Genomic DNA, 15,211 nt, shown 5'->3' on the forward strand with positions numbered 1-15,211 from the left:
CAGTGCTTTTAATTTTGGAGCAGAGACACAGTCTGGTAACAGTATGGATGGCAGAGAATGGTAGAGTGAGATTGAGAGCTAATGTTTTCATTGTTTCCAAGTCTTCTGAGGCCCTCACAATAAACACCCATAGAATCATATAGAAATCATGTCGCCTGCAAAATCCACCTCTTTATTTATCTGTTTTTTAAGCAGTGACAGGGTTTCCTTCATTTATTAAGCAAATGCATGTGTTCCTCACCAGCTTGGTGCAGCTGAAGAAAGGTGGGAAGGAGTCTTGTTCTTCTCATGTCTCCTTAGCCAGATGTTTTATGGATCTGCCCTAGGTTGCACTGTTGCTTTTCCAGTGAAGGCGGATTGCACTGGTGGCTGTCAGAGCATGGCTCACTTTTCTGCATCTTACTGCTGGTGGTAATATGCAAAAGAGAACAACAGTATCTCTCCCAGCCCAGTTTGCAGTATTTTCACTTCTCATTCCACAAAGTAGAACATTGTATTCGTTTTGTCTAAGAGATAAATAATATGGAGTGTCTCTGATGTTCCCCTTATATTTCCTTGTCATCAGTTCTCTGAAGGGAAGTACGTTGGGAGATTCCTGGTGTCAGTGCTGGGTGCTTTAGGAACCAGTCCTGGGCATCCAGCAGAGTTTTAATACACAACTCTGGTAATCAATGCAGTAGGGAATAGGTTTGCTTTTGTTGCCCTGAAAAATCAAATTGTGTACAAGACAGAAATGGACGATGCTGCAAAGCAGGGCGGCTTTCTCACTTAGCATACAAAGCTGTCTAACATGCATAGAGATGTGAGTTTGCAATGATTGCATACCCAGATCTGAACAAAAAGAAGAGACTCACAGATGCCTGTGAGGATAAGCCAGTAAAACTAAAGGAATATATTGAAGCAACTTATCCTGAGATTACATAGTTACACCCTCTTTTCAGGTAGATGGAGCTCTTCACTATCCTTCATTACAGAGCACTTCATTCTCTGCAGAACCAAATTCTCCTCTGTGCCACCCAGATCTCTTAATTTCCCATTAATGTCAGCTCATGTCAGCTGAGTTGCACAGTGGAATGTTTCATATACATTAAAGGAACGAGGGCTGTGTCATTTCCAGGTCCTTCCCTGTCTGCTGCTGTTCTGTGTCCTCCTTTTGGCTGCCGCTGTGTAATACAAGTAGAAGTCAGAAAGCGAGGAGCTACTCTGGTGGCTTTGCCTTTCATAAATCCTACCGTTTGCCAGTGGCAAATGCATTTACAGTTCTCATATTTAAACATCTATTCCAATTCTATTGCCACATTGTCTTCCTACAGACTATCATGCAGGAGAGGCTGAAAGCTTGCTGCAGCACCGATTGCCTCTCCCGAAAGAAGCAGCAAACTTTATCCAACTGGTAGGATCGAGCTTTCAATTCTCACTTCTTTGGCAGAACCTTCTTGTTGCATGCAGTGATTTTTACGAAGGGTGAATAAGCTAGGGAGTACAATGCAAGAAACCATCGACGTGGACGCTAATGCAAGACTGTGATGAAATCTCAGGAGGGGAAGATGTTATGCATTTCTGGAGCTGCGCTCAGCCTTTTGCATTTAGATTCCAGGTTTGCTCTTGATTGAAATGCTGGCAGAAATCAGGAGGTCTTTGACTTGCGTAGCTTCTGGTGGGAGGGGACCTTCTGAGAGCAGAACTTAACAGCAGCACTTTCTACATTAAACAGTACAGGAGATTTGGGGATCGGTGTACCAGGAAGACATGCTAATAAAATATGTGCCACATAGTAGAAACTCACCTGGGTGAAATGCTGCTCCTTCTGATATCAATGGAAATTTCCTTTTGACCAGGGGTTGCTATGGCAGCAAGCACTGGAAATGAGAACAAGGACATTTTGATATGTCTACACTGTGGATTGCAAATTATGATACCCGAATTAGTTTTAAACAGTCTTGCAAGAAGTGGTCTAGTTAAGGCAGCCTGGAACATCACATGGCCTCATTTACCGCTAAGCAGCATGCTGTGCCGCACTCAGTGTCCACCCTGCCTGGGGTGGAGGAGAGGCAAAGAGGTACTCATTCTTGTGCAATGGGGTGAGGAACGGACTGTGACAAGGAGCAGTGTAGGAAAGAAGAAAACAGGAGGAACATAAGTCCAGGGAGTCACCTGAATGGAGGGAACGGAAGGAAGATGGCAGTGTTAGAAGTACCAGTTCTCCAGTCCAGGGGCTGAAGGGTCTCTACCCAGGGGTGTGCGTCTCCCTCTGCTCCATGGTATTCAACATAGGGCTGCTGAATCTCAGCATTTCCATTGTCAGGCAGACACTCTCGGAGCCATGGAGTACGTGTCACTCTGCTGGTGGCTGCTTGCTTATCAGCAGGTTTGTCCAGCAAATCTCTGTATGAGAGCTCTGCAGGTGCTCCTGCTCCACAGAATGGCATTCTGCTTTCAAGATTGCTTTAAGAGAATATCCTGAGAAATTACAGAGAAAACACATTACCGTAACATTAATGTTACTGAGTCAAGCACTTAAAAGTTAGGAAATGCCACAGTTAATGTTGCCTGTGCAACCTTACTGAGGGCCCCTTGTACCATTACTGTGGCCTGTAATTACATGGACATACAGTGGTTCTTGCAGTGAACTCCTGCATCAAGTGGTCACAGCATCCTTCATTAGAAACACAGCCCAGGGCTGTTTTGCACCCTGCTGGATTATTAGTTTGGTACCGACCCAGAAAAGAGGAAACAACCTGTCGGTGTCACAGTGCTCTGCAAAATCTCCTAGTCTGGAAGCTGATTGAGGCTTTGATGGCACTGTGTTCCTCTGAAATCTGCTTTAGTGGTGCTTTTGGTAGTGCCTTTTCTCTCATAATCCTGCTAGAGTACTGCACATTTTGAGTGGCAGCAATTCTTATTTTGGGGAGACAACTCGTAAGTAGCATTTAACAGAGCTCAATAAGTCCAGTGTCCCACATGTGTACGCAAGGTGTCTCTGTTCTGCCTAACCCAGTCGGTTCTTCCTCTTGTCTCTTCTGGGCAAATGGGCACCAACTGGCTCGGAGGGCCATCCACGTTAGTGCATTTTAAATGGAAGAAAGTTGCAAGAACCCATCTTTCCCTGCACAAGAGGCTGATAGAAGGGATTAATAATTTTGATGTCCCCTGTCAGCTCTCCACAGACAGTGAAATACATAAAAACTGCTACTAACTATGCCTGGAGATGTGCACAGAAGAGATGGCTGAATTAATGTAGAGAAGTTGCTAAGGCTTCTGTCTGCTTTTTCTTTTTTTTTTTTTTTTCCTATCTTTTTTTAAGCATCTGTACCCAAAATGTGAAGTGAGAGGGAATCCCTGAGCTCTCTCCTGAAGACCAGCAGTCAGCCGAGCTTTACACTCTTTCCCTACTTTCTTCTCAGATTTAGAACAATGCTTGCAGGTTAGCCGAGCCCATTTCAAAGTTTACATACAGCTCATAGAGCTGATTGGGAATTTCTGGATTTAGTGCTGTGGCAGTACAGTGGATGTATTTGACACATAGGGAAGATACCTGCATCTCACAATAAATTCGCTCCTCACTGTCCCTTTAGGGGGATATGTATGTATCCCAAAGCCCTGAGCAAGTCCCCAGCCCCTGACAAGGCACAGCACTTGGGGAGTGAGGGGACTGTGCTCAGCAGGTTGCATTAAGCTGCAATTACAGTGTGCTGGGGTAATGCTACTCTCTGCTGCCTGCTGTGGGGTAAGGGGTGCCCAGCCACACCTGTCCAAGGGGACCTGCGGAAGTGCCATAGGCTAAACCAGGCTCTTCAGACTGGACGGGGCCCTGAGCAACCTGATCTAGCTGTGGGTGTCCCTGTTCATTGCAAGGAGCTGGACTAGATGACCTTTAAGGGTCTCTTCCAAACTCAAAGAATTCTACGATTCTATCCTATGATTCCAGGTACCCCCTGCCTGGCACACAGCTCTGCCGTGTTTGTTGCCAGGATTAGTTCATTCAAGCTGCATTTCAGTTCACAACCTGGGGCAGAACGAATAGATTGCTTTGCCACCTATTTTTAGGTAGAGCCTTTTTTCATCCCTGGTGCCTGGGACTCGTCTATCCTAATAGCTGGCAGTGCCTTTTTACAGCATCCCCATGCGGATCCAGCAAACACTCGATTTGCCGGTGTGCATGTAGACACATCCGCAGCACAGATACGCTCTCAGATCTCGTGTAGTTCCAGGATAAGAAATTGTCACTGATCCACCAGGAAAATGTGGCTGAGCGGCCCCACAGCCCTGCTGTATGGGACCAGGGACGGCAGGGATCCAAACCCCTTCCCACCCAGGACGGGTGGCCGTGAGGCTCCGGGACTGTGCGTAGCTGCTTCGGTGGAACCTCCCTTGGCACGGCAAAGGGTGAGGGAAGGGATCGTCCTGTCCTGCTTTTGGGAGTGGGCCCCCGTGCATCGCTGTCTGACTCGGTACTTTTTGTTTGGTGGTAAGTTTTAATAGTTATCCTTGGAGGATTTTCCAGGCGAGCTTATCTGAATACACCAACAGTCTTTTTTGTAATATTCGCATTTCCCCTTTGGTTCAGCCGAGCCCACTGACAGATCATTCAAATTCAATTGTTTTATGTCTAAGCCGAACAGCTAATTAAAGTAGGGATGATTAACCTGACTGGCAGTGTCGCTCTCCCTCCCTCCCTCCTCCCTCCCTCCCTCCTGTTCCAATCAGTCTTTTTCTCACACTCTCTCCCTCTCTCTCCCTCTCTCTGTCTTTTGCTCTACTGTGGTTTTTTTTTTCCTCCCTCCTAAACGTGGTCTGCTTGCTGATGGCAGAATGGCACTCGGAGATTTGTGCATTGTGTCTGGTTTCCTACGGGCAGGCTGACCCAGTGCCTCTAGGGACTTATCAATAGACCACTCAGAAGAGACAGAGACAGGAGAAAGGAGGAGGGGTGGGGGGGGGTGGGGGGGAGAGAAAGAGAGAGAGAAAGAGGGAGAGAGAGAGAATCAATATCAAGAATAGAAGGAGCTCCGAAGCCATTTTTTTTTAATTTTTTTTTTTTTTTTTTTTTTTTTTTTAAAGAAGTATCAGGACTTGGGAAGAGGGTGACAAAGAAGGTTTTTCAAAGAGGCAGTGGAGGAGGTTCTAATAAATTTGGAAGGAAACAGTTCCCTGTCTTGGGAAAAAAGGAGAACTCCTGGCTGATTAGCATTCACACCAGGTATGAGATGTTCCCTACCCCTTATCACTGTCGCAACCGAGATGGGAAAAGCTTTTTTTTTCCTTTTTTTTTTTTTCTTTTTTTATTCTTTTTCTTTTTCTATATATATATATTTTTTAAACCCCCCCTCTCTCCCCCCTTCCACCCCCCCCCCCCCCCCCAATCTCTGCTCTTTAAGGAGCCGGAGCGAGCGTGTATTTTGGTATGTCTGTCGCTGGTGGCAGGGGGAGAGGAGCTTGTGGGCATCGGTGTGCCGGGAGCAGAGAATGGAAGCAGGGCAGCGGGGAGGGGGCGCGGAGCGCGGCGCGGGGGGCTCCTCTTTGTGCACCCCCGGGGGCTGCCCAAGTTCATGGCCAGCAGGTGGATTTAGGCAGGGAGTTACTTAACGCTTGACCGCCAGTTTTGAAAAAAGAAAGAAAAGAAAAAAAGAAGAAAGAAAGAAAGAGAGAGGGGGGAAAAAAAAGACCTGCTTCCTATGTCTATTAAAGGAAGCTCCAATTTTTTCCCTCTCTCTCTCTCTCTCTCTCTCTCCCCTCTCTCTCCGCTTCCCTCTCTTCCTAACCAGACAGCGGGAGGGTTCCTGGCTCCCAGCCAGCCCAAAAGCCTCTAAGTGTTTTGCACTTGTTTCAGGGAGCCCGGGGTTTTTTCAGCATTTTCACTAGAGAACAAAGAGTTCTTTACAAAGGAAGGGGGAGAGCGAGCTTAATGCCGGAGATATGTTTTTCTATTTTTATTAGGGTTGGTTTTTTGTATGTGTGTGTGTGTGTTATTGTTGTTGTTGTTTTTTTCCCCCCTCCTAAAAAGAAAGAGGCAGAAGCGAGGCACAGAATGTGTGGCAGCAGCAAAATAGATTGAAAGGAAATTCGGTTCCCTTACCTCCAAATTAGAATTTGGAATTAATAAGAGCAGGAATGGAAGGGGGACGAGACCAAGTGAGTTTGCTATGTCGTTCTTTTCTCCCCTTTTTCACTCTCTCTTTAAATCTGATTGCTGTTTTGCCAACTTACTTAGTCCTTTTTTTTTTTTTCTCCTTTTTTTTTTTTTTTCCTTTTCTGTTTTGGCATAAAAGTTATACCGTGAGCAGTTTCTGTTTACTTAAAAAATCAAGCAACAAATTCTTAGCGGGGAGGGGAAAAAAAAGCCAAAACAACAACAACAAAAAGAAGGAAACGGGGTGGTTTCAGTGGAACAGAAATACGTCGGTGGGAGAAGAAATCTTTCACTTTCTGGCACTTAGAAAAAAAGTTGGTAATGGCTTCTTGGAGCTGGAATCCTAAAATACAGATGGGGCACCGGCGTCTGTGCTCACGGCCCCAGATTTTCCCTGACCATCTGTCCAGAAGTCACCTCTCATTGGCAGCCCAAATGATCAGTCGGAGCTCAGGGATTTTTTGTTTGTTTGTTTGTTTGTTCGTTCCTCCTGGTAGATGGGACCCCCCTCTCATGGATCTCCATTTCGCCTTCTGAGTTGGGCTCTCTTGTAGAGCCCCAAATTGAGGGTTTGGGGACAGATCTCCTGGAGGTCCGAGGGATAAATGTGAGGGATTTTTTTGTTCTTCTGGCTGTGTTTGTCATATATACACTCTTTGTGTATTCACCTGTGGGAAAGGCATAGATCTTTTCACGTGCCGTATAGGGAGGAATAATGCATCATGTTTAGGGAGACAGTTAGACTGGAAATGTATTGCATCTGGTATATAACATACATGATATCTTCTTTTTGCTGCCTGCTGTACAATGGGTAGGATGTTTGAGAATATGTACCACTGCAAATCCAGTAGCTGGAGGAAGTGCTGTATTTAGCCAAATTCTGCCTTCCCTCCTTTATTGATTTGTATTTTCCTGGCACTGACAAATTACCTATCTCAGAGCTGCAATATATATCAGTTGTACAGCAAACAAGAGAGGAAACCATGCATTATATCCACTCTGCAAACAGAAGAAGCACCAGCTGTATAGAACTAGATGAAATGATGGGAGAGTTAGAGTGATCGTTTCTGGATATGGAGCATTATGATTACAATACCTTGATTTTTTATATTCGTGCTGCAGGCTTCCCTCAGAAGAGATTGCCTGTAAGAGCTAGACAGGTACCGCAGCTATATCTGTGGCACTGGTTGTGAGCAACGTCTCTGTGTGGTATGAGTGTGCACTGAGAATTAGTGCCTTAACAGTCTTCATGGAATGAAAGGGGGAAACCGTTTCCTTTGGCTCTGCTTGCACCGCTGTGGGAACACCGCTGTGCTGTAGGGAAAAAGTCCTGGTGGACGAAGCTTGTCCCTTGCAGAAGCAAAGTAAAACCAGCATAAATCCAGTAAGGATTTTGCAGGGGCTTTCCCAGGGCTCTGCTGGACGTGGCTGTGGCAGCAGAAGGAGGTAGCAAAATGTCCCAACCCTCGGTCTCATCTCGGTCCCTTCCCGACAGGTGATCGCGGCGCCCCGAATTAACGGGGACAGCAGCCTCAAGTCCAAACACTTTGTGAGCTCAATGAGGTAACATGAAAGGCTTGACAGAGCCACCAAAACCTGCTCACTGCTCTGCTGACAAACACAATGAATAGGCAAACTTCTGGCAAATTGCTAATTCCTCTCTTTTATTTGAAATGCTCCCTTTCCTCCTTCCTCCAGAGAGTTTTCCCAACTCCGGGTGGTTTTCATGGTCTCAGTGTTTTCAGTGACTTCTCTGTCCTGCTCCCTTACCCCTGAAAATGGGAAAAAAGAGAAAAAAAATCAGAGGAAAAGTAAACGAGAGCACTGAAATGGGACTTGGCCTTTGAAGTTTTCCGTAGGATAAGCAGTCTCTATGCTTACCCTCCCTGGATCTTTTTTCTTCCTCTCTCTCTCCCATTTTTTTTTTATTTTTTTATTTTTTCCAATACAAGTTGTTTTTGTGAGCAGTTTGTATCTGAACCGTGGAGCTGGTGACAGAGAAGAGAGGGCAGACAGGTCTGAAGTCTGGAGTTATCTCCTCAGTCTCAAGCAGAAGGCATCTTCCAGCCACTGTCCGTGCTCCCAGAAGTGCAGAGAAAGGCAGTCGCTGCCTATCGGGGACTCCTCATGGATCTGACCTGAGAGTCACACATTCACAGTATGGGAGAAAAGAGAGAGAGGGCAAAAAAAATAAAAAAAAAAGAGGGAAGAAAAGCTCTTTGAGCAGTCACACACTGGCTCTTTCTTCCTGCAGGCAATCCGCTCCAGCTCCTGGCGACGTGTCCTGCACTATCAGATATCATATGACTCTTTATTTGGACTCCCGTTAGCAGTATGGGCTTGCAAGGAGTCTGTTTGTTTTCTCTTTCTTTCATTTCCTTCTCCCTAGTTTCCCCCCAGTTTTATGTGTGAGTGTATTCCTTTTATAATCCCTCTTTTTGTGTTGAAGCTTTACAGAAAAGGGGAAAAAAAAAAAAAAAGAAAAAGAAAAAAAGCCTTAATTATTTCCAAGGGCTGTTTTTAATCCTCTGCCAAAATTGGAGTTCATTGTCAAGTTGAAAAAACATTGTACACCTTTCTGTTTTATTCTTCCCTTCTACTTCTTTCCCCTCCCTTCCTCTTACCCCTCTCTGTCCATCCGTATATGCATCCCTTTGGCTTTGCTGTTGTGCACCTGTGTCAGTCCCAGCAGGAATGCAGAGCTGGGGCAGCCCTCACTGAGCAGTGCCATTCGTTTCACTCCCGTAAACTTTTTTGCTGTTTGCTTGTTTAATATGGGCGCTTCTACCCACTGACTTCAACAAGCTGCTGGGTAGCGATCCCTTTGCCGGGCTTTCCTGCATTTAGCTGAGCAGCAATAAGTTAGGTCTGTCAGGAAATTAAATGTAGGGCCAGAGGTGTGTATCAGAGCCGCTTCGTGCATGCCGTCCCCAGAAGTTTGCTGTACTGGAGTGCTGGTGCCTAAGAACAGGCTGGGGAGAGCCAGACAGCAGTGAGAGTTGGAGGTGGGCAGCCAAGCAGACAGCAGTGTTCGTGGTCCTGAGTCCCTCTTCAGCTCAGTGTGATGACTTCTCTTTTCAGTGCTGGCTTGGGCTAAAAGGAAACTTGTTGCATAGAAATGCAATATCACATCAGCAGAAACAATTAGTTGCTTTAAAATATGTGAAATTGTTGCGAGAGAAAAGGTCTGTCTCTCCCAAACAGAGGTAATGTTTTGTTTTGGTACTTTCCTATGTGATGTTTTCATTTCTGTTTTTAAAATAAGGGTTTATTTTGACAATTAGTAAGAACCAATTTTTAAAGGAAGAGGAAGAAATCCTTAAGACATTTCAAAATCAGTAGGTTCAGAAGGGGAGAAATTTAGATCGTTGGGGAGGAACTCGGAGTGTTTGTTTCAGTTCTGTGCGACCTGAATTGTAATGCACTTTGGCAAGCAAACCAGCAGACGAGCTTTTCACACAACTTTGCTCCCTCTGTGACTCCTGCTGGATTTTTGTGAAACTCTGTGCTTTTCCTGTCTGAATTTGGTTGGAGCCGAAATCCTGTTGGCTCCTCAGTGTCACAAAGGAGCCGGTGACACTTCTGCACTCTGGTCACGGAGTGCCATGCCACTGGGCCTGGGCCCTCACCCCGCTGTGTTGCGCCAGGTTCTGGGGTGTGCGTGGCCTGAACACGGCCTGTGCTGGTGCTCCCCTCAGTGGGGCTGAAGATCTATAAGATTCAGTATTTCCTCCCTGGTGTATGCTTAGGCCAGCGTACAAAAGCAGTCTTGTATGTGAGGCAAATATAGGCACGGATTTTTATTTTGTTGTGAATCCAGAAACAACTGTGTTTCGCTCCCACTGTGCTGAACCACATCTAGGTCTGTCTGCTAGGTGGTGGTGTTTCTTTTCCCTTATCTGGCTGAGGCACCCTCCCACCGAAGCCGAGGCAGGTTTCCCTGAGAAGAAGCTAATGAAAAGCAGAGCTTCATTAACACTGGGATTTTGGATGAGCCACTCAAACTGGAAACCAGAAACTGCACTGTCACACTGCAAGGCACTGTCACACTGCAAGGCACTGTGTGTTAGACTTGAGGTAGACGTGAGCTGAGATGACTCTTGCATTCCCAAACTTTGTTCTTATATACCTCTAGTTCTGACTGAAAATTATCAATGGGGCTGAAGTATCCCTTATTCACTCTTAACAGCAGGCCCTTCCTTTTTGCCAGTGACCTGAATAAGAACTGAGAGAATCTTTGACCGCAGGCAATATTTTGCCTCTTCTCGTCTTTTCTCTCTGACAACTTGAAACAAGTTTTGCTTTAACGTCATGTGCTAAGGCACACTTGTGTTCCCAAGGCAGGAATCAGGGTCTTTTCTGGAAGAAATTTGGTTTTGAAATCAGTGTTAGAAATGCTTAAAATCTGCATGCTGTTTGTGCGCAACTCATTGTGTTCCTTGATACCCCACGTGTGCTTTGGCCCTCTGAGCCATTATAGCTGCTGATATTTATTTGTGAGCTCGTTCTCAAAGCCACCCATGAATTTGGGTGACTTGACAGTCAGCAAGAACTCGGCAGCAAGGCTGGAGCTCAAGGGCAGCAAGCCTGCAAGGCAAAAAGCAGTTCTCAAGCTTATGGCCATTTCTGCAGCTTTGGTTACAGATATAATCATTCTTCTCAAACTTTTGGAACTTTGCAGAGTTCTGTCTCAGAGTTATTCTAAGATAAAATCATGGTGAAATGCATATTTAGCTGCCTTTTTACGTAAATACAGTGAAGAGCTGCAGGAGCTTCAAAACCGAGTGTCACAGCTGATGTTTTCAAGCGTGGCTTTAGTATGGGCAGAGTAGGCCAGATGATCCCTTGCTAACGAAGTTTTGTTAGCATAGTTTGGAATCGGACGAATTGCACCAAAGTTGTACTTTGCTTTGGCTTCATTTCCCAGCTTTCATCTGACACTTTCTTTTTTTTTTTCTTTTTTTTTTTTTTCACAAGCCAGCCCAGTCCGGATCTATTCAGTGCCTGGGAGTGTGTTAGCCAAGAGACAAAACAGCTTGTCTGACACACGTCTCTTTAGTGCACCAGTGTGTGGCTCATGGGGCCTCAGACTGGATCACCACCATCAAAATATGTTTTCCTACAGCATAATAAGTCATCCTGCTGCCTTCCGATGTTAGGGATGCCCAGTCCAGCTCATGGTGAAAAGGTCTGCTTGCAGAGGGCATTTCACTTTGATTTAACATTTTATTAGGGCATAAAATTCATGTCAATCTAATGTGGCCAGTGTAAGGAACAAACTCAGGTTAATTTTTGCCAGGATGCATGTTTTTATTCCGTGTCTCTATTAGTGTTATGGCAAGATGATATTTCATCCTCAACACCAACTTTAGTGGTTTACCACCAAAAAGCAAACTGAGTTGAAACTCAAAGGTAAAGCTCATGTTATTTTGGAAAATATGAAGAAAGTCGTGGTTATTTTTTTCTTTTATTCTGTTTTTGTTTGTTTTCCATATGTGTTGGACAGTCACACTAAGACAGGAGCATTTCCTGATTAACTAATTACTGAAGCCCATTAATTTTTCCACTCTCAATCAATTTCTAATTTGTAGTGTTTCTTCAGATACAAAATGAAAATTCTAAAGATCTATTTTTTTTAAAAAGAAATTAAACTCACAATTTTTAATTTCATAAAACCCAGGAAATTCCAAGCAATGTTTTTTTGTAACTCTGCCATGTTGCACATGCCTCTCTCCTCTTTTCAATCTTTGTATTGGCCTTCAAAAAATCCTGGGAAAACACTCAAAGTTTGCCTGAGCCAGCCTTGTTGGTTCGAACTCTCCTGAACTTCTGGCACTTCCAGGCATCCATATCCAGATTTTGTGATTTGAGCTCGTATCTTTTGAAAATAACAGCACGGAATTTCCAGACATTATTTGTATGAACTTAAAATTTAAATGAAAATTAATAACTTAGCGTGATTCCGTTTCCACTGAAGCCAGCAGAAGCAGAATCCACATCCTCTAAGTGGACTGACACTTCCCAGAACATGAGTTTTGGCCTTTTTGGTTTTGACCATCTGGAGAGCAATTAGTTAGTTACATAGAATATTCTTTATGTAGTCCTTTGAATGAGACCCATAAAAATCTTTGACCTGTTAATTTCAACTACATATCCCATAAAGCCTTAAGGGCTAGCGTGAGAAATAATTTTTGTTCCCTCCTCCCAGAAAAAGAGGAGTTTTATGGTGATATCTTTGGCTGGAAAATCAGGAAATACCAAAGAAAACTAAGTGGGAAGAAGCCAGAATGTTCTTCAGTGAGATCAGCTGTTCTTTTTTTCTGTACTTATACATACAAACACACATACATACATACATACATATATATTTAAACAAACCCCAAAACTATATATATATTTTATTATTAATATTATTATTTTTCCTACAACTCCTGTTTGTATGACATTGTAACAGCGTGAAACCTCTGTCTGGAAAGCATGGCAAAAATGGAGCCTTTTAGAGCAGAGTCTCTGCTACTGATATAGTTAAAAATTCAACCTATTGTTCATGCAAAATAAATAAATAAAATAGTTTTATAGCAAAAGGAAATATTTATCTTGCAGCCTCTTCATTTTGTTTTATGTTCATGTCAGACAGTGTAAGATCATCTTGGTTCTTGCTTTGGAGGACTTCCGTGGAACTCTGTAGAGCTGCACAAAGCAGAAGCAGAGGATGAGAAGCTCTCTCATTTCTGATCAAAATGAAGTGATATGCCAACTAATGATGACAGAAATCTGGAGAGCTGTAGGTGCTCCCTTTTGTCAGAGATATAAAATAGAGATTCAGACCGCTGTTAGAGATTGCATAATGTCCTGGCTAAATTTCAATTAAGGTAATTATATTTGGCCTCCCTGAATTCCCTCTGAAGTGCCAGTTGGGCATAGTGATATTCAGCTCCTGGCCTGAACTCTACCACTGTGTTGCGTTGCACTGTTACGCAGTTGCCTATTTCTGTTCTGTGCTGAGTGAAGTAACCACCTTGGAATTTGGTCGTAGTAGCGTTAGCAAACACTACTCTTCCATACCTTCATTGGTCTCACAATATTTCTTATAGAAAGTAATGACTTGAGCCTCTTCTCCTGTGCTGCTTGGTGGTATTTGTAAAAATTAGCTCCATTTTACAGGTGAGGAAACTGAGGCATAGAGATTCTGAGTGACTTTTCTAAGTGCACAAAGCAAGTCAGTGGCAGAGCCAGGAAGATAACCTGGGAATGCTGGATCCCAGTGCCACGTGCTGACAGTTAGGAAACACTACCCCTCTGAATGTAGGTTATTGTTATTAAGATGCGGTTTATCTTTCATGTGAGTTGCCATCTGTTATATTGCCTACTCGCTATTAGTTACGAAAGCTATTCACATTTCAAATTGTTTTGCATTCTCACAGCAATTTAAGTTCGCAGTAGACTTTTTGACAACGGTAACGATATTTCTCATGTTAAAGTACTGGACAAATATTAACTCAAGGGTTGTTGGGGGTTTTTTTTGGTATATTTTTGCTATGTCATAAACATGCAGTTTAGAATGAATTTAATCAGAATTTGAAAATTCTGCTGTTTTTGTGATGGTTGGTTCCGTGTCTGTTAGTGGTACCATAGTTAAAACATGACTTTGATAGTTATGATGATGAAGATAAATATCCAAATGGTAATTGAGACATTGATAACTCTGTGTGTCTGGGGCCTAGCAGCTGTGTGGCTGCTAAGATCTTTCTAAGATGTAGTAGAAAAAAAAAATATTAATCTTGAGCTCTTACTGATGCTTTTGGGGATCTGAATGAGCCCAGGAAAACTAGGTCAATTTAATTGGAGGCAGGCTGGAAAAGTCCTGAGTATATGCTGGGACAGGGACTGAAGCTGTGAAATGAGAGAAGACTCTTGAAAATAAACATTGTTCTGTTCTTTCTGCATATGGATGGGCAGCAGTGGGACGCATTTGTTTCAATTAATCACCATTTTCAAGGCAGCCAAGAAGCCCTGGCTTGGGAAGGGAAACCTCAGCAAAAATGGAGAAATGTCCTTGTAATTAAAGGGGAAAGTAGTTGTTGCAAACTACTCAACATGTTCTAGCAGGTGGGAACGATGTGTGAGACTGCCTAACAAAGTCAGAGGCAGCTTGGATGCTGATGCCTTTTCATCTCTGAAGGTGGTCAAGCACCAAGGCCATTCATGATAAGTCTCATGTGGTTCCCTTCACGTGGTAATAAAGCCCATTGCATTTCTTGAAGCTTGTATCTTCTAGTGAGCCAGAACATATATTTCAGAAAGACAGGTAACCCGAATCTTTTAAGTCAATTCTTCTAAACATTTCAACATCCATTTCACTTTTTAATCAGAATTAGTCTAACTTCAGCCTTGATAGGATGCATAAAGCAGCCTTCATCTGTCAGAAGTCTTCTTGCCATACTTGTTACTAAGAAGTTGTGCTGATCAGGCTTCTTGATCATGAATTTATGGCAACGATAGTACAGTTTGAAGGCAGGGGATATGGAGTAGTGGAATTTGAAGGGTGAGGGATTTCTGGTTTCAGAAGAAATGGTGAAACAGGGAAGAAAATCTGTATGCAGAGGCAGTGATTTTCTTCCAGAGTAGGTGAGGCAAAAATGAAATAAATACTTGGGTAAATGTGAAGACCAGGTTATAAAGAGGAAGAGAGTCTAGAATAAGTGAGAGTCTTTAGAAGAGGCACAGAAAACAGTGTGAAGAATGAAGCATCATAAAGGTATTAAAGAACAGAAAAGAGAAACCAACATAGTTTGTGGTGGTCGGTAAGGTCCAGACAAATGGGGAAATAGCAGACTGTGTGAAGAAAGTAACAAAAAATAGTGGTAATTCACCTGAGGTAGCATGGACTATGGCTTCTAAGTCAGTCAGTAATTCCCTGTATAACAGGATAGCAACGAGCTTAGCTCACTTTATAGCTTTGAAAACGTAATGCTTTATTTTCAGGTTAGTGAGGGGCCGGTATGGTTTTAAAGCACTTGAATGCATTCAAACTCTGTGAAAAAACTGGCCAAATTTTCTGCCCAAGAACCCTCTGTGTTC

The 15,211-nt window shown here is 43.7% G+C and overlaps 1 protein-coding gene across 22 annotated transcripts in view; it reads left to right on the top strand.

Annotated features, from left to right (window-relative positions):
• ZBTB20 (zinc finger and BTB domain containing 20) overlaps window positions 1–15,211 on the top strand; it is a 432,215-nt gene that overhangs the window by 338,728 nt on the left and 78,276 nt on the right. For 3 of the 22 annotated variants that reach the window (XM_015875917.3, XM_085545049.1, XM_085545089.1), the window contains one exon: window positions 13,295–13,435. The exons of 17 other annotated variants lie outside the window; for them this stretch is intronic. The gene's annotated coding sequence lies outside the window, so the exon portion shown is untranslated. Of the gene's footprint in view, window positions 1–5,061; window positions 5,201–13,294; window positions 13,436–15,211 lie in introns of all 22 variants that reach the window. 2 more of the 22 variants (XM_085544996.1, XM_085545003.1) reach the window with 2 other exon arrangements.

This window comes from Coturnix japonica, chromosome 1 (assembly GCF_054131305.1).
Source record: "Coturnix japonica strain WE chromosome 1, WE-NBRP24, whole genome shotgun sequence".
NCBI lineage: Eukaryota > Metazoa > Chordata > Aves > Galliformes > Phasianidae > Coturnix > Coturnix japonica.